Source organism: Artemia franciscana, chromosome 5, assembly GCF_032884065.1.
Source record: "Artemia franciscana chromosome 5, ASM3288406v1, whole genome shotgun sequence".
Classification (NCBI taxonomy): Eukaryota; Metazoa; Arthropoda; class Branchiopoda; order Anostraca; family Artemiidae; genus Artemia; species Artemia franciscana.
The window spans coordinates 7,865,598-7,886,178 of NC_088867.1; positions in this window are offsets into that span (position 1 = coordinate 7,865,598).

Here is a 20,581-nt window from a genome sequence, read left to right on the forward strand (position 1 = left end):
TTTTGCAAAAGTGGCGCTGATGCGTCTCCCAACAAGAACAGACTATCGCAAAATAAAATAGAATAAAATTTGAATTAGAATTAGAGAATTAAAATGTTTAATGGTTCATTCAAGAGCTGTTATCCATATCTACGTGAGTTTTCTGTTGGTTTTAAATTTGAATTGATAAGTTTTTGTAATTTCTTCTGGTTTTTTGAAATTTAGTGGTGTATTGATAGGGATTTATGGTCGTCTAAAGGTTCAATTATTATTTGGGACTATTTCTGCTCAGGTTTGGTTTAATGTAGCTCTTCAATTTTTTTTAAAAACTTCCTTTGTCAATATTAATTTTAATTAATCTGAAACAAAAATGAGTCAAATCTTATCCCACGTGAAGACACTTTTTTCACTGAGCAGCATAAAATTTGGCTGCCAAATTAAATTTCTATTCACATCAGAGCTCACCAAGAGTGCGCAAAGTTTTCTCCTGAATAGACACCCTACATTAATTTAGAGAGAAATATAAGAGTATTTGTTAGAATTTTTAAGACTCAAAAATTGCTAATGGTCTCACTGGATTCAATTTTTACAGATTAGAACAAAGTGGAATTTAACTTTCCGATCTTTTTAATGGCTTTGAATTCCACAAAGGTACACATGATAACCAAATGAGTTTTTAAAATAGGGGTATTAGGCTCTTTTTCTGACATACGCTTAAGAAACAACATGACTGGCTTTCAAATATTTGACTTAGAAGCTGACCAATAGTTTTAAAGCACACTTTATAGTATAGAATTTTCGGAAAGTAATCTCTTTTTTTCTCTTTGCCTAGATCTCCTTCGGTACAGTCTTCTTAAGCATTATTTGTTTCTCTTACTGATCCACCCTAAAACACTTGTTACGTTTAAATATTTATAGTTTTTTTCCATGAAATTTTTATATTTAAACACTTTGTGGCAACGAACTGCAGGTAAGGAGCGACTCGGCTCAAAAGCAACCGAAAGTCTAAAAAACAAAATTTTTATATCAATAGATGTATCAAAAGAACTGAGTCTTTAGGCTGATTTGAAATTTATAAGATACTCAAGTTTAGTGTCGAAAGCTACGAACTTAAGAAAAACTGTCTGATTTTCGATAAAAGGAGGAACCCCTCAAAATTCAACGAATCTTAACAAAATTGCACATTTAGGTCCAGCGTATCAGAAAGCCCTCCTATAGAGGTTTAAAGCTCCCATCAGCAAAAATGTAGAATATTGTATTTTTTGCCAGAAAAAGGATCAAGGATTCGTGTTTATCTTTATTTATTTTTTCGCCAGGGGTGATGGTATCGAACCAATGATCCTGAAAGATCGGGAGAGGGTGCATTCAAGCGGGAATTAAAAGTTCCAGTGTCCTCTTAAGTGATCAAAGAACTGGAGGAAACCTAATCCCCCTCCCGCGCCCTCTTTCCCCCAAAGTCGTCCAATAAAAATTTTGAGATAGCCATTTTATTCTGGATGGTTGAAAAATTCAATAGCTATGCCTTTGACGTTAATATGAACTTAATAGGCCGTAGAGAAAGTTCTGTAAATAATGAAATTTGCCCATTGTTTACGTAGAGCATTTACAATTAGGAAGTATAAAGACATTTTTAGGAGGGGAGAATTTTCTGATTAGGGTGCCTTTCTGTGGGGATAGTTTTCTATTGGGAGGAAAGTTTCTGGAGTTTCCGGGGGAAATTTTACACCAGGGATTCCATTTCCTATACGAAATAATTTTTATTTGTCTCTCTTTTTGCCAACTCAATTTTGCATGTGGAGATATTCAAGGGGAATTGTCATGGGGAAATTTTCACCGGATTTGGAATTGCTTGAGGATTTTTTCCGTGGTAGGTGGGGGGGTGTATTCACGGTATGAATTTGTCATGGGAGACTTTTTGCAGGAGAAATTATCCACGGGGGATTTTCTGTGGAAGCTACTTCCAACTGGGGAAGGAGGGAGGGGGTTAGGGGGAAATTTTTTGCAGGAGGGGAATTTCTGGACTTATTTGAGAAAAATTAGAAATAAAAGTCTTTTCAAATGGAATCTTGCCTAGTAGAATTTTTCAGGCGGAATCGCCCGCAATAAATTTTACGTAGGAGAATTTCCAGCGAGGATGGAATTGTCCGGATAGAATTTTACAGGGAGTTGGGGGTATTTTACGTCGGAGAAGTTTTTTATGGAGGAGTCTCTTGCAGGGGTGGAGTTTTAATCGAAGAGGAGCCAGACTTACCGGCCGGTACTATTTGAAAAACGATCAAAAGTTAAATGAAAAAAATATGTTTTTCAACTGAAAGTAAGGAGCAACATTAACACTCAAATAGAACGGAAGTTACTCCGTATACAAGGGAGTTGCTTTTTTCATCGATACCTTGCTCTTTAAGCTAAAGTTTTTAAGAAAGACTCTGAAACACATGGGCTATTCAGTTAAAATAAAAAGATTTTTATAAGTGTTGAAAACTTTTAACAGCAAGGTATCGAGGAGGGTGGCATCTCCCTTCATATACGGAATAATTTCCTTCCGTTTTGTGTTTTGGTGCTGCTTCTTATCTTTTAGTTGAAAAAACCTGTTTTTTATTAAAAAACTTTTAGACTCCTTGACGGGAAGTTGAGGTTACTTGTTGGCTATCTAAAATTAGTTCACTGCATTACTTCACTGAGGTTTTCGACAAGACTACGATGAAATCGAACGAAAAAATAGACGTGAATCAAACAATAACCAAATGAGGGTGATTTTCAGCCAATGAATAAAGAAAAAGAAAACAAGAGCTAAGAGCTCATATGGCACTTGTGACGAGGCGAGAAGAGCTAAGAGCCAAGAGATCATATGGTATGAGCTCTAACAAAATTCTATGAATCAATAGATTGATTTAAAAAGGAAAATAAGAGGCTTAATGCCGGTCAGGATTTAAAATAATAAGAGCTCTGAGTCACGATGTCCTTCTAAATATCAAAATTCATTAAGATCCGATCACCCACTCGTAAGTTATAAATAACTGATTTTTTCTAATTTTTCCTCTCCCTTTAGCCCCCCAGATGGTCGAATCTGGGAAAACGACTTTATCAAGTCAAACTGTGCGGCTCCCTGACACGCCTATCAATTTTCATAGTCCTAGCACGTCCAGAAGCACCAAACTCGCCAAATCACTGAACACCTCCCCCAACTCCCCCAAAGAGAGCGAATCCAGTACGATTCTATCAATCACGTATCAAGGACATTTGTTTATTCTATCCACCAGGCTTCATCCCGATTCCTACACTCCAAGTGTTTTTCCAAGATCTCCCCCTCCCACTCCCCCCAATGTCAAACGATCTGGTCGGGATTTGAAATAAGAGCTCTGAGACATGAATTCTTTCTAAAAATCAAATTTCATTAAGATCCGATCATCTATTCGTAAGATAAAAATACCCAAATTTTCACGTTTTCCAAGAATTCCAGTTTCCCCCTCCAGCACCCCCCAACGTCACAGGATCTGGTCGGAATTTAAAATAAGAACTTTAAAGCACAAGATCCTTCTAAATATCAAATTTTATTAAGATCCGATCACCCTTTCGTAAGTGACGAATACCTCAATTTTCAAAATTACCCCCCCCCCCTCCAATTCCACCAAAGAGAGCAGATCCAGTCCGGTTATGTCAGTCACGTATCTTAGACAGGTTTTTATTCTTCCCATCCAGTTTCATCCTGATCTCACCGCTTTAAGTATTTTCTAAGATTTCCACCCCCCCCCCAACTGCCCTCCCCCAATTACGCTTGATCCGGATGAGATTTAAAATAAGAAATATGAGTTACGAGGTCGTTCTAAATATGAAGTTTCATGAAGATCCGATCACTCCTTCGTAAGTTAAAAATGCGTCATTTTTTCTTATTTTTCAGAATTACCCCCCCCCCCCCAATAGATCGGATCCGTTCCAATTATGTAAATCCCGTATGTAAGACTTCTGCTTATTTTTCCCACCAAGTTTCATCCCGATCCCTCCAATCTAAGCGTTTTCCATGATTTTAGTTTCCCCCGCCCCAAACTTCCCCCAACGTCACCAGATCCAGTCAGGATTGAAAATAAGAGCTTTGAGACACGATATCCTTCTAAATATCAAATTTCATTGAGATCCGATCACCTGTTCGTAAGTTAAAAATACCTCATTTTTTTAATTATCCCCTCCCCCAACTACCCCAAAGAGATGGGATCCGTTCCGGTTATTTCAATCATGTATCTAAGACTCGTGATTATTTTTTCCACCAAGTATCATCCCGATCCCTCCACTCTACGTGTTTTTCAAGTTTTAGGTTTACCCCTCCCAACTCTACCCCCCCCCCCAATGTCACCAGATCTTGTCGGGTTTAAAATAAGTGCTTTGAGCCACGATATCCCCCCCCCCCAACTATCCCAAAGAGAGCGGATCCATTCCGTTTATGTCAATCATGTATCTATCACTTGTGTTTATTTTTCCCACCATGTTTCATCCCGATCCCTCCACTCTAAGTGTTTTCCAAGTTTTAGGTTTCCCCCTCCCAATTCCCCCCCCCCCAATGTCACCAGATCCGGTCGAGATTTAAAATAAGAGCTCTAAGACACGATATCCTCCTAAACATCAAATTTCATTGAAATCCGATCACCCGTTCGTAAGTTAAAAATACCTCATTTTTTCCAATTTTTCAGAATTACCCCCCCCCCCACTACCCCAAAGAGAGCGGATCCATTCCGATTATGTCAATCATGTATCTGGGACTTGTGCTTATTTTTCCCATCAAGTTTCATCCCGATCCCTCCACTCTAAGTGTTTTCCAAGATTTTAGGTTTCCCCCCTTCAACTCCCCCCAATGTCATCAGATCCGGTCGGGATTTAAAATAAGAGCTCTGAGACACAATATCATTCCAAACATTAAATTTCATTAAGATCCCATCACCCATCCATAAGTTAAAAATACTTCATTTTTTCTATTTTTCCGAATTAACCGGCACCCACTCCCCCCAGATGGTCAAATTGGGAAAATGACTATTTTTAATTTAAGCTGGTCCCGTCCCTGATAGGCCTGCCAAATTTCATCGTCCTAGCTTACCTGGAAGTGCCTAAAGTAGCAAAACGGGGACCGACAGACCGACAGACAGACCGACAGACAGACAGACCGACAGAATTGGCGATTGCTATATGTCACTTGATTAATACAAAGTGCCATAAAAAAACTAGAAAGACAAAGCAAAAATATCGAAAAAAACTTCTGCTAGGCCGTCCTTAGCCTTAAAAAAGGGAAGAAAAAGGTATTTACTATAGTTGCAGCAATAGCTGCAGCCTTGTAAAGGTCAAACCACAACCCATAGTAATCAAGAGTTGAAAAAAAAATTTCTGAAAAACAAACTGCCTGATGAGGAAAAATTGCCATCTGACACTGATTCAGGAATGCTAACTATTATTATTCGGATAATCTTAAATGTAAAATTTTATTACACAAACCAATTTAAAGTGATTTCGAAAAAAGGCTGTAACCCCTCAAAAATGGCGTCAAATTGAAATAAAAAGTGTACCATTAGAATCAGCATGGTCGAAAACCTCACATAGAAGAACTACAGTCGTCCGTGTGGAACAACAAGGGAAATCCCTTTATGGCATGGGCAGCATGGGTAGATTGATGCTTCATTTCTTTTTTCTCTTTTTTCCAGGGCTAGCAGGTTGCCAGAATATCATAGAGAGATGTTTAGTGGCCAATTTAAATGATATTACTCATATCTACGAGCTTTTTTTAAAATAAATTTCGCCATCTGCAAGTGCCTGATGACACTAAAAATGGCACTTTCGGTGCTATTTCTCAGGTGCCAGTGGAAAAGTCGGGGTATAACATAAAGTCAGATTGGACTAGGTCTAGGCCAGGGCTTCTTAAACTTTTTTCATTCACGACCCTATTTATAATTCAAAGTTTCCTGGCGACCCCATATAGATATAAAAGAAAGATAAATAAATGTTGTTTTATGAATAATTTATCGGTTAACATTATACATATACATATGAAAATATTTAGTTTTAGAATTCGTTTAGAAACATACAAAAACCTAAAATTTAAAATTGCACAAAAAGTTGTAAAATTGTATTTACTATAGTTAAGAAAAATTATATGCCTTATATTTCATCAAAATTGCATTTTTATTTTTTTTTATTTTCTTTTTTTTTATAAAAAGGAATTCTGACCATCTTAGTTCACTCGAACACATTCGGACACGATCGTTGAGTGGCAATTATTAATTTAAAATTAAAGGTGAAAGTTTAGTGATATGGTAAACCTGTTTCTTATTGCATTACAAATTAAATCTTTGTGAAATATTTGAGACTGCTGGACTAAAGACCTCTTCAAATTTTTTGGTGATGAACGATATTGGAATTTAATATATGTTAGGGCTGAAAAAGAAACTTAACATAAATGTGTAATATTGATTGGCAGAAGATCATTTAACGTTACATCAACAATTGTGGAAATTCAATTTTACTTCTGATCCGGAATTCAGTCAAGGGCTTTTTTGGAAATTGCAGATTTAAGTTTTAGTCACTCGAAAGCTCAGTAACTTCCTCTTGAGCTTCAAGAAGCAGGTGATTAATCCACTTAAGCTAATCCAAAACGGCTTTTGGATCCAAGCTACCTTTTTGAAATTAATATTTGATATTAAAAATCCAAGTAACTGTATATTTAGCCCTTTCAACTGATCTCTTTAGCCCTTGATCTTTTAGCCCTTTCAATTAATCCAAAACGGCTCTAGGATCCAAACTGCTATTTTGAAATGAATATTTGATATTAAAAATATAACTCTGTATCTAGCCCTTTCAACTGATCTCTTTAGCCCTTGATCTTTTAGCCCTTTCAATTAATCCAAACAGTCTCCTGGTTCCAAGCTACCTTTTTGAAAATAATATTTGATATTAAAAATATAGGTAACTGTGTATCTAGCCCTTTCAACTGATCTACAAGAATATTTACTATAAAATTTTTAGAATGATTTTTCTTGATTATAATATTATCGACACTGGAAAACCTTTCAGATGAATTGTTTTCTATTTTAATTTCCAAATGTTTATTTTCTTATTAAAACTATGAATTTTTTCATTCCAAGTAAATATATCTTATTTATTTTTTCTTCAAAAGACAAGCTGACATAATTTAATTTGCAAAAGATCCCTGACAAATAACACAGCTTGGATAGCCATAAGTCATTTTGAAAAAAAGGAGCAAGTTAACATTTTCCTTCTGTTAAAAATATTTCGATTTCGTTTTTGTAAATTTTAACCTCTTGACAAAAATAAAAATCTTGACAAAAAATATCGCTACGGTGAAACACTGACAGTTGAATACGCTAAAGGAGCCAGAAGGCGGACCAAAAACATACCAGATCCATGAAAAACAAACTTTACAGCGTCCAACGTAATCTCCCAGAGCATAACCCTTGAAATATTGGAAGAATTGACAACCAAAGGTATTTAGTTCGTCCTCTTCAGCTTTTCGTGTACAGAGATTACAGCTTTGTTATATGACGTGAAAACTATTGGACTCAAATGACGTATGGATTTCTGAAGAAAATAATTTCTTCCCGAAAAAGAAGTTCATTCCCAAAATAAGCCCTGTCACAATAAAATTGGCCGAGATTTAAGCTGGCGGGTACATTCTAAAATTTTTCCGGCAGCCACAATCAGAATAAGCTAGTCTGGCGGGAAATTAGCCCATGTGGCAACATTGAGAAGGCTATCAATGCTATACTAGTTCACATTACAGTCAGTTATATTAAATTATTTTCTCTGTCAGGTATGCCAAAAGTTGCCGACAGTTTAGCAGCACAAGTTGTGTTTTGACAGCTTTTCTTTGAGTAAAAGGTATTTTCTTAGGTAAAATTTGCAGAACAATAAGAAATGTAACTTAGTATAGCTTACAGTTAGAAATATCAATAGTTTTCTTAATTACAATAACAACGTTCACTAATTCATTGGCAAGCCATGCACTAGCCACAAACATCATACTCCATTGTTTTATACGTACCATTTTATCAAAAGTACTGTATAATATTTACTTTACTACTGCTAGCATAGCATGGTATTGAAAGGCTGAAGCATAGTGTGTATATCTTACTGTTGTAACTTTATGGATGGAGTTGTACACTCGAATGCTATTAATATTATAAAATTAATATGTAACCAATGGCATGCTTGATACTAATTGATTGCTATGCTATAACTATAAAAATAATTTATTTCATTTTTTTTTGGATTATGCATTGGACTATTTACATGCATTATGAAGCTGGGGTTTTGGCTTTGTCCTGATCTAGACCCAAAAGGAACAGAGAAATTTTGCTACATTATAGTTTTGCTGGTTTAGGCTACTAATCTTCCACACTACTGCTTTTCCATCTCAAGATTTAATTGTATATACATCTTGATAGCTACCAGTCCTCTTAAGCCTTTTTCTATCTGACCAATAAACAGTTTTGAGAGAATTTGGCTATTTGTCCGAGACCCAGACAAATATTCACTTTCAGTTGAAGAGAAGTGAAGTAAGTAAAAACCTGTCCACAAAAACGAAGGATAACGACGGCTTAAAAGGGAATTGTCATGTAGCGACATTGAAACTCATTGAGCTTTTAGTTTGAAATAGTTTTAAAGAGCAGCAGCGTGAGAACTCTCCACCAAAGCGGGATAGTACGTCACTGGTCTAAATACGTACTAAAGTCATTCTAATGTACTTACTGAATTCGATACCAATCTCTAGGATTACCTACGTCTTGAAACATTAAAGATTCGGATTTCATAATAGTTTTAATGAAAATATAGTACATAATGGTATCTATAAAGGAAGTGGAACACTGGGCTTTTTAGGGTAAATCCGGTGTACTATTTCACAACATGACAAAATTTCAGTTTATCGGTACAATCAGTTGCGCAGAAGAAATACCAATTCTTCCGCGAGCAGAAGTGAACGTCCAAAACCGTTTCAATGAATGCCTTATATATTTCATTTATAGGGTGGCCTTTCGCTGAGTAAGTAACTAACTGCAAAGAGTGGTGAATATAGCCCTACGGCCACAAGCACGTGTGTCCATAGTACCACCCATGTTCTCGACAACAGATTCGCATGACGTCTTGCACAAACAGCTCAATAAGAGGTGAAGACATTTAGGAATGCCACAATCGAGAACTGAACTTCACAGAAAATTATGAAAACCTTCTTAATTTGCAGGATCAAAGAGGAATTCATATTTTTTTCAGATTTCCCGATCGTCAAACCGAGCGGGTATCAAATATATTTCCTATAATCGCAGTCCGTTCATCAGCTGGATTATACCATTTTGCAGCAACAAAAAACTTTGTTGAGGTTATTCGTAAAAATTTTTCTCAGAAGCTGCAAAGTTTCCGTGAAGTTTTAGCTACCACTTCTTTAGAAATTCTTGCAAAATCTCCCAATTCAGAAACCACATCCCCATCCATCTCAAAACGCGTCCCTCACGACATCAGAGGTTTCTGGCGTAAATCTACGGGAATGCCATGGTATAAGAAATCTGTCGATAAGAAAGAAGCTGTTTTGAGAACCAACTGTATCATCTGCTGACAGTTGTAACTTCATTTTTACGAGGCCCTTCTAAACTGTTGCTATGTAACAAACGTAGTGAGAGAAATGAACGATGGCTTCTTTAAACTAAACCGTTGTGTCTTGGTTAGGGTTATCATCACTTCAAAAAAAAAAATGGGTAGTAAATAATTGAGACAAAATTTTGGAAACTAGTGAAAAAATTATGTCAAGTAGAGTGAAAGTGACAAACACTAGGGGGGGATAGCCACTTGTGATAAATCACTTGGGGTGGCAACCTTGAACGAAAGAGAATTTTCGTGTCAACGATTTTTTCTCGATAAGACAGAGATTCTTGGATAAGTCCCAGAAAATTTGGGGATGGTGGAAGCACTGGTATTTTCAGACAAAATCTGACAACAAATTTCACTAGGACTTGAAAACTCCGAAGTAGCATTGCTACAATACTACCCCACTTTTTACAAAGCAAGTCTCGCTGCAGGTGTGTGTGCACAGTCCAACCTTTGTTTATGTACAGGTGTGTGAGTGCAACTCTGCACAAATAGAGATCTGATACAATCATGTATTTAAATATTTGACACTAAAATCTCTCGCGATCCCAGTGTTTGTTTTTGACCTCATTTGGAGTCACGACCCATAGTTTAAGAAGACTGGGTCTAGTCTATAAGTTGTATGTCGCAGCAATTACTACTGACATTCACTCAAACCTTATGTTTTGGCGCTTAAAGAGTGTGCTGGCGAGTGGTGGAAGAGGATTCCCCGATGGAGCTCTCCTGGACACTTTTTAGCTAATTCTGCTCACAAAGTCCTCAAAACTTTTAGATTATTGACTACTGTGATAGATTCTCAACCTATAAAACACTACCTTGTTGACAGAAATTTAACGTATTTTTGGAAAAAACCCTTCGCAATATCGCATTTGATGGAACCAGGAATGTAATTAAGACCAAGGAGTCAGAGTTGAATTTTGTGGACGACGGATGTGCAAAGTTATGTTGGTATCAACTGACCCATTAACAATAATCGACACTTCTATCTTGCGAAATCAGGTTATCTATATATATAAAATAAGTTGTCTGTCTCTCTGTCTGTCTGTCTGTCTGTCGAGTGACGTCATGTTTGTCCGCATATGACGTCTGAATTATTTCACATTAATACAAAAGAAGAAAAAAAACTAAAAAAGGTAAAAATTAAAAAAAAAACTAAAAAGAAAAAAAAACTAAAAAACTAAAAAAAAGGTAAAAACCAAAAAAAACTAAAAACTAATAAAAAAAAACTAAAAAAGCTAAAAAATTAAAAAAACTAAAAAAAATCAAATAAAGATAAACTAAAAAAACTAAAAACTAAAAAAAAACTAAAAAAAGGGAAAAAACTGAAAAATAAAGGAGAAAAAGAAAACTAAAAAAATATAAATAAAATAAAAAAAACTAAAAAAGATAAAAACTACAAAAAAACTAAAAAGAAAAAAGAAAAAACTAAAAAAGCTAAAAAAAAGGCAAAAACCAATAAAAAAACTAAAAAGAAAGAATGAAAAAAACCAAAAATTTTTTTTTAATACATAAGATGACGTCTGAATTATTTCATCATATAGCAATTCAAAAACGAATGTATTCAAGCCGATGTAGCTGAGTTGGTAAGGCGTTATGTTCCAGGTTCTAGGTTCAAGAGGTTCCAGGTTCGAACCTTGGCTTTAGCATTAATACAAAATAAGAAAAAAAACTAAAAAAGGTAAAAACTACAAAAAAAACTAAAAAGAAAAAAAACTAAAAAAGCTAAAAAATAAAAAAAAACTAGAAAAAGGTAAAAAACTAAAAAAGAAAAAAAACTAAAAAACTAAAAAAGGTAAAAACTACAAAAAAAATCTAAAGACTAATAAAAAAACTAAAAAGGCTAAAAAACTAAAAAAAACTAAAAACTAAAAAAGAAAAAAACTAAAAAAAGGAAAAAAACTGAAAAATAAAGGAGAAAAAGAAAACTAAAAAAATATAAATAAAAATAAAAAACCACTAAAAAAGATAAAAACTACATAAAAACTAAACAGAAAAAAGAAAAAAACTAAAAAAGCTAAAAAAAAGGTAAAAACCCATAAAAAAAACTAAAAAGAAAAAAAAGGAAAAAAACTAAAAATTTATTTCATCATATACAAATTCAAAAACGAATGTATATACAGACCGGGACACCGGGGCACAAATGACTACCGGGACACCGGGACACAGAAAACATAAATGACAACCGGAACACTCAAAGACAAATTACAGACTGGGACACCGGGACACAAATGATGACCGGGACACAGGGAATATAAATGACGACCGGGAGACAGGGACACAACTACAACGGGGACGCCGGGGGGCACAGGGGGATATATAAATGACGACGGGGACACAGGGAATGTTCGATTAGCAATCACCATCAACAAAGCTCAAGGGCAATCATTAGAATCATGAGGTATAGATCTGAATACAGATTGTTTTTCCCATGGACAATTATGTGTTGCATGTTCAAGAGTCGGTGAACCTGACAATCTATTTATATGCACAGACAATGGAATAGCGAAGAATGTTGTATATTCGCAAGTTTAAAAAACTAAAAAAAAAACTAAAAAAAAGGTAAAAACTACAAAAAAAACTAAAAACTAATAAAAAAAACTAAAAAGGGTAGAAAACTAAAAAAAATAAAAACTAAAAAAGAAAAAACTAAAAAAAGGAAAAAACTGAAAAATAAAGGAGAAAAAGAAAACTAAAAAAAAAAAACTAAAAAAAAGGTAAAAACTAAAAAAACTATAAACTAATAAAAAAAACTAAAAAAGCTAAGAAATTAAAAAAACTAAAAAAAATCAAAAAAAGGTAAAAAACTAAAAAAACTAAAAAAAAACTAAAAAAAGGGAAAAAACTGAAAAATAAAGGAGAAAAAGAAAACTAAAAAAATATAAATAAAAAAACTAAAAAAGATAAAAACTACAAAAAAAACTAAAAAGGAAAAAGAAAAAAAACTAAAAAAGCTAAAAAAGGTAAAAACCAATAAAAAGACTAAAAAGAAAAAAAGGAAAAAAACTAAAAATTTATTTCATCATATACCAATTCAAAAATGAATGTATATACAGACCTGGACACCGGGACACAAATGAAGACCGGGACACCGGGACACAGGGGATATAAATGACGACCGGGGCACTCAAAGAGAAATTACAGACTGGGACACCGGGACACAAATAACGACCGGGACACAGGGAATATAAATGACGACCGAGACACATGGACAATACTACAACGGGGACGCCGGGGGGCACAGGGGAATGTTCGATTAGCAATTACCATCAACAAAGCTCAAGGGCAATCTTTAGAATCATGAGGTATAGATCTGAATACGGATTGTTTTTCCCATGAACAATTATATGTTGCATGTTCAAGAGTCGGTAAACCTGACAATCTATTTATATGCACAGACAATGGGACAGCGAAGAATGTTGCATATTCGCAAGTTTTACTTAGTTCAAAACATATACATATATATATATATATATATATATATATATATATATATATATATATATATATATATATATATATATATATATATATATATATATATATATATATATATATATATATATATATATATATATATATATATATATCTTATTCACAGGTGGGACACAGGGACACAACTACAATGGCACGTAACTAATATGGCGCGTAACGACTTACGCGCGCGGGGGGGCTTGGGGGCGGCCTCCAACCACACCCATCATTTCCCCAAACACTTCATATCGAAATCCTGATATAGCCATTTTGTTCAACATAGTTGAAATGCCTGGGAAATATATCTTTGAGAATGACCCCCCTCCCCCCCCCCACAGCTCTCAGGACAAGGGCTGTAAGTTATGCCACTTAGTTATGACACTTCAAAACGGGCTCATTTGATTGGAGATTTAGAGGATTAGTGCACTTTTTATTAGTCAAAAGTTATCTAAGTTGTAATATCCCCCCACGCCCATCATTTCTACTAGCACTTTCAATCAAAACTTTAAGATAGCTATTTTGTTTAACGTAGTTGAAAGACACGAAAATTATTTCTTTGAACATGAAAAATCTCCCCCAGTCCTGAGGGTAAGGATTGTGAGTTATACACAGGGGCAAATATTAGTTTTATAGAAAGCCTGGTCATATAAACTTCGGAGGGGGGCTCATTAGATTGGTAATTCAAAGTTCTAGTGCCCCTTTTAAGAGTCAAAGTAATCGGAGGGCAGCTACCCCCCCCCCTATACACACACCTCAAATTGTCCAAAAATAAATCTTATAGAAAATTTGACATAGCAATTTTATTCAAAATAGTCTAAATATTATATAGCAAGGCTTTTGGGGTTGAAACAATCCCTCAGAGCCTGGGCGCAAGGGTTGTAATCTATGCCCAAAATAATTTAAGATTTATATGGAAGATATGATAGCAAAACTTTGGAGGTGGCTCATTTGGTTGAAAACTGGTCCTTTTAAGAGTCCTTTTAAGAGTCAAAAATGATAGAAGGCAGCTAGTCCCCCCCCTCCCTCGCTGACTACCCATCTTCACCAAACGAATCTGATTAGAATTGTAAGAATTAAAGGGGGAGTCTCAGTTCAACGAAAAAACTATTTGTCTGCAAGTCTTCAAAAGGGCATACAATCTATCATAGGCAGCGCTGTTCTACAATAGCTACTAATATCACTGAAACATTTAAAGGAGCTAACTTGATGGTAATTAAAATCTATAGAGCCCTTTTCAAGATTCAAATGCGGTTTGAGGGCAAGCAGCTTTCCTCCCAAGCCCATTCATTTTCAAAACACGCCGAATAAAAATTTTGAGACAGCCATTTTGTTCAGTATAGTTGAACGGTCCAGTAACTATGTCTCAATTATTCAATTTACCCATTATGCTTCAAAACTAAATGTTGCTTTAAAACTTAATCAAGATGCACTGTGTATGGTTGCCTATAAAACGCCTCACCAATATCTCCAAAACAACTGGGAGCGTTTAGTTGACACTTTCAGGACTACTAAAATATTACTTCTGCACTTACAAATTAATTAAATCAAAAGAGTATGAGTGTATCCAGGTTGTCAAAGAGCACAGGTAGAATTTTTTTGGAATGGCATTAAGTTTTATTTTTCAGGTCCTCTTGAGGAGGTATAAAACCAAATTAAACAGTGCAATTTGTATTAGGATTAAAATTCATGAATAAGTTCCTCTAACATACAAATAGCATGCCAAAACGTGGATTCTCATAGAAAAAAAATGAAAAGATATAAAATATTATGATTTTTTTTCCATGAAAAAGCCTGTCAATAAAAAGTGAACAGTAGGATTGACAGCCCCCATGCCTTTTCTAAAACATAATTTGTACTTTACTGAGAATAAAATATATAGAAAAATCTTTTCATTTTTACTTTAAAAAATACAGAATTTTAGAAATAAATATCACTCTATGCATATTAAGCTGTGAATCCAAATTCATTTAATTTAGTTAAGTGCAAGTTATGTCCTGTTTTTGTCAAGACCAGAGCATAATCAAGAACATCACAAGATCTTCTTGAGAAGGTATGGGATTGTCAAATTTACTCATGTTAATTTTTGCTCGTTTTTTAGTTTGACTTGGGTATTTACCCTTCGTTCCGGGTTTTATTTATTTTAATGGTTGTGATTTGTGGTAATTTTACGCCTGGAAGATTATTTGACTTTATCTCTACTCATTTTTGGTTTAATTGAGCTCTTTACTTTTCTTTGAAAACTTGTTTTATGGAAAAAAATTTTTAAACTAATTTCTAAGAATGTTGCTGTTAGATCCTTTTATGAAGAATCCTAGGAGGAAAGCTGAAGTTTAAATAAGTTGTTTAAAATAAGTTTAAGGCAAGAAAACTATGTCCAATTTATCTTTTTTTTCTATCCAATTCTGTATTTATCACTGAATCTTTATGGTGCTGATCGATAAAATTGATCGATGATTTCAATTTTTTTACGCTATTTAAAAAAAATGCCCCACACTTAGGCTTGGGGGAAGGGGAATGCTATCCCTTTCCCAAAAACTGGTCAAAAGGACTTCCCAGAAAGATTCGGAAACATATTCTTAAAAAGCACTCTATTGGTTTCCTGGAAAATTTCTTTTTCGCTTTTAGGTCTTATTATGAAGACTCCTTGAGGGAAAGCTAAAGTTATTTGAATAAGTTTACGACAAATTAATTAAGTCTATTTGACCTTTTATCCCTGACTGAATCTTTGTTTCTCACTGAATATCCATGCAGCAAATCGATTGAAAATGATGCACGACTTCCAGATTTCTATGTTATTTAATAAAGAGAGAAAGAAAGCTGACCTGGTATTTACATTCCTCAGAAGTAGAAATTCACTTTCACTCCCCATGGAGAAATCATCCGCTGCGAGATAAACCAATTTTCCAGGCTCAAAAAGCGGCAAATTGGGTAAGAATCCTTTCTGTCACATTGGTTTGAAGCCTCAGAGCTTGATTGGAACCTCATCAGTAAGGTAACAAATTACAGCCCTCTAAGGTCTAAAAGTCAAGAGGGATCTTTTTACCATTGATTTTGGAAGGGAAACATAGTGTGGAAAATGTTATAATTTCACTCAAATATCGGAGTAGACATAATCAAAATAGTAAAACAAAAAATGCTTTTTAATAATATATTTGTTTTTGATGTGCCATTTTGAATGAATAAATGTTTCAAAATAACTGTAGTATCTGGATCGTAATTATGCAATTGCTCACTATCTTAATCTAAGGCTTTACCCGTTTTACGTGTCTTCTACTTTCATGAATTTTATGATCAATTTATCCGGGTTTTATCATCTCTGTTTCTTTTTTTACATTAAAATGGAAACCAAAACAAACTCCAGTACCTTTTTCAGTTTTTTCTTTTCTAACTACTTCCTTCTCTTTTTTTCTTTTTATTTTATTTGTGATTTCGTTCAAACATAAATTCAAAGGTGAAATTGAAGTATCAGGATTAATGTTGTATAATTGTTTAATATGTTTGTGAAAAGTTGTACTATTTTATGCTTTTTATTTTTTATAAATTCCAAGATAATTTGACCAGGTTTTTAGAATACCTTCCTTTTTTGTATAGATTTATATAGGTTTTTGTTTTTCTGCATAGCTGTTGCCCTTTTTATTGCTTTCCTGGTGCTGAAAAGGCGTAGAATATGCGGTTTCTCTGTAAGCAGAAAAGTAGTTATGTAAAACATGTTTTGACTTAACTTATTTATATTTAGTATCGATTTAATCAGGAACTGCGGTAGTTTTTGGCCTTAACACGCATTATCAATTCTTTTGAATAATTAAGGAGCATAATTGGAATAACCCTATATATTCAACATATATCTTTTATAGAGCTCAACAATTTCAAAATGACGATCCAGATACTGAAGTGACTGATCCAGATACTGAACAAAATGACGATCCAAGATACTGATACTGAATGACGATCCAGAAATGAAGATCCAGATACTTTATTCATGAGGAAAGATATATCTAAAGCCTTTTTTAAGTAAAATCTCGATATAATAAGATGGCGTTTGGAATACAGCACTTGCGCGGAAGGATTTTAGAGGATGGTAGATTATGTTTAAAGTGGACTATTTGGTTCAGTTATTGTAAATATCAAGTCATTTGGGAAGGTTTTCACTAGACAAGACTCCAATTGAAAGACTTGCACTGCCGCTTTCAACTCTGACAAAAGAAGTAAACGTAAAACCCACTATTTTCCATATGCTCAATTGAACGGTTCTTTAGCACTAATAGGCTAAACGGTCTGTGGCAAAAACATTTCCGATCAAATGGGGTTTTATAACTAATTTCCACACTGTGTATTGTTATTTATTGCTTTTCTGTGCTTTCAAGGTTTTTGTCAAAATTTCACGTCCATGTTTTTTTTTCCTAAAATTCAAAATTACTGGCACTAGAAAACTTTTTTTTTCTTTCTTTTTTTTACTTACCAAAGAGCGTCTTGGACCATATACACAATTGCATAGGAAAGATCCTACTGTAAAGATCATAACAAACTTGCTACTGGCTCTGATCGCATAACATAAAAGTCCGCGCTGACGACAACTCTTGTATTGGACCATTTGATTGTGTTCAGATTAGTGATTAGCAGTGAGCTAAGGACACCTAGCAGTTACATGAAGTAAGATAGTTCCGTAAATATGGTGACGAATGCTAAGAAAATTACTCACGAGTCAGCCCTACCCCCTTTCTAGAAACCCTGCTTGTAAAAATGATTAAATAAAGCTTAGATAATTATTTCAAATATTAATCCAGCATATATCGACTTATGTATCTTTTCAAATTTTTTGCATAGGGTAGGCTTGGCTTTCAGATCAATCAGTTTCTCTTACTTGACATAACCAGCATTTGGGCTTAAAGTACATTAAGCAGGTAAAAATTAGTGTTCTGTATGAATATGAAGAGCGAATTTATAACTTAAAACGAACAAAAACAACATTTACTGTGTCTAAGCAACAGTAGCTGTTGTAGTTCCTAATATAGTTCAGGCTAGCGACAGTTTGGCACTGCGTTTATTACCAGGATTTTAAAAAACTCATAAATAATTAAACAATTTCTGATCATAAACTGTAAGTAAGGAACGACTGGTGGAGGAGTGGCAGTCGTTCAGGTTTTCTTCTTAGACTTTGCTGGAAAATTATTATTCTGAAAGTAGATTGGTATTTTAATAGGTGACTTATCTTACTGAAATATAATAAAAAAAAGGATTCAATTTTCATCATTTAACTTAGAGAACTTAAGAAATAAAATCTGTATGATTCTACTGCTCTTTAGGGGCCTCCCCCAGGCCACTCAAAGTGTCCTCTGGTGGCGATAGGGGAACGCCTTACAGATATATAGGGTACCTCCAAGGAGGCATGGACCAAGGGGGACCTTGTCCATGGGGGTCCATAATAGAAACTGGGACACCCTCGCCCAGAGGCTATAAATGCAGGTGGAGGAGAGGCCCTCCGGTGTTCCCACACGTCCCATGAGTTACAAACTTACTCCCAGTAATGGGTTAAATTGTATGGTGACGCAGAACACCATAGTGGGAGAATCTTCTTTAGTAGGACAATTGCGGCAGGGCGTAAGATCGAGATCTATAGACAACGGCCTCTGCAAAGGGCTGCCTCGATCCTTTGGAGTACCTGCAAGACTGGGAACCTTGCGGACAACTCTGTTTCCACTTGAGGAATGCCCCCTTGAGGAAATTATAGCCTAGTAAACGACACAGCATTCGCATGGGATTCTGATGAGTTGATAGTTCTTCAGGGCCTGGTCTGTTTTTACGGATGTTTTCGGGAAAAAACCTCTTCCTAGCTAATCTATCTACTATGAGTTACCTCCCTGTAGTAGTATAATATTTGCAGGCATGAATATATAATGAGTCGAGGGTAATAGGCTTGGGACTGTCCGTGCAGGACTTCGACTCTTGGTGATAGAAGAGCATTACCGAGTACTGAAAACCATGTTGTGACCAAGATGGGCCTAGGATTGCCCAAAACCTCCATCCATACTGGAGGTCCAAGGGACTTCTTGCTGTCCGGTTCTATGCCAGCTTAAGAGCTTCGGTGTAGACTTGAGAATATTTGTGGATCCCCGACCTGAACTGGTAACCGGCATCATGCTTTTCCTGAGGCCAAAATAATTTCAAGAAAATTGAATATGAGAATATGAAAATTTGAACTTGGAATGCTACGACGTTATAAAATGACTATCATATTGACAATTTGACAGAAGAATTCAGATGATTCAAACTGGACTTATTAGGAGTTTCAGAGGCCCATGTCCAAGGGGTAGGAGATATAAAATTAGGTGATGTAGAATTTGTTGACTCGGGCAGGAAGGATAGGGTAAATAGACAGGGAATAGGCTTCGTGATGAATAAAAAAGCTGCCAAGTCTTGCTTAGGCTTGGAAGGTATTAATTATAAAATACTAATTGCTCATTTTATGACTAAAAAGTTCAGGTTATCAGTCATGGTAGTATATGTTCCAGTTGAACCGACTGACGGGGATACTAGTGACTCAGATGAATTTTTCTTGCAGTTGCAGGAGCGAATAGACAGGGTCTTAGGTAGAAATATGGTGTCTTTACTAGGAGATTTTAAAGCCCAGGTCGGTTGAAATAGGCATAGATGGTACCCTAGCCTAGGTAAATTTTGTGTAAAAAAGACAACAGTAATGACTACAGACATTTACAATTTTGTTGGCATAACAGTCTAGTTATAACCAATACGGTGTTTGGTCATAAAATAGCCCATAAATTGAAATGGTATTCAATGATGGTAAAAAAGTTAACATTATTGATTATGTTATGGTAAACCAAAGACTGGCAGGATCAATACAAGATACTACTGCAGGATCAAAACAGCAAACCTTACTGATTATGTTAAAGTAAACCGGAGACTGACAGGATCAATACAAGATATTACTTCTGTCTATAGGAGTGCTGTTATTGATGTTAAAAGTAAAGATCACCATCTAGTAGTGTCTCTGGTTAATTTAAAGCTGAAATTTCGAAAGAGAAACTACCTCCCGGGAAGTTATGATGTTGATAGGCTCCAGGATGACTATTTGAGAGAAACTTTCCCAGGAACAGTTGAATACTAAACTTGAGAGTTTAAAATTTGACAATGTGGAAGATGGATGGAATAATATTAGAAAAATAATTTGTGGAGTTGCTGATGGTGTCTTAGGGAAGAAAGTTAAGAACGCAGCTAGGAATATTAGTGAAAAGGCTTCATGTTTGATAGAGAGGAGAAGGGGTTTACAAGAGCTACCTGAGTGATAGATCATATGAAAACAAAGGGAATGTAGAATGTAATGAAAGTGGAGAAAGCATAAAAAAATGAACTAAGAATGTGTGAAGTGCAGGTCATGGATAAAATTACCGAGGACCTGGAAGATGCATGTAGACGGCATAATAGTAAAATATTGTAATATATATAATATATATGTAATATAGAAAATATGTAATACATGTAAATATTG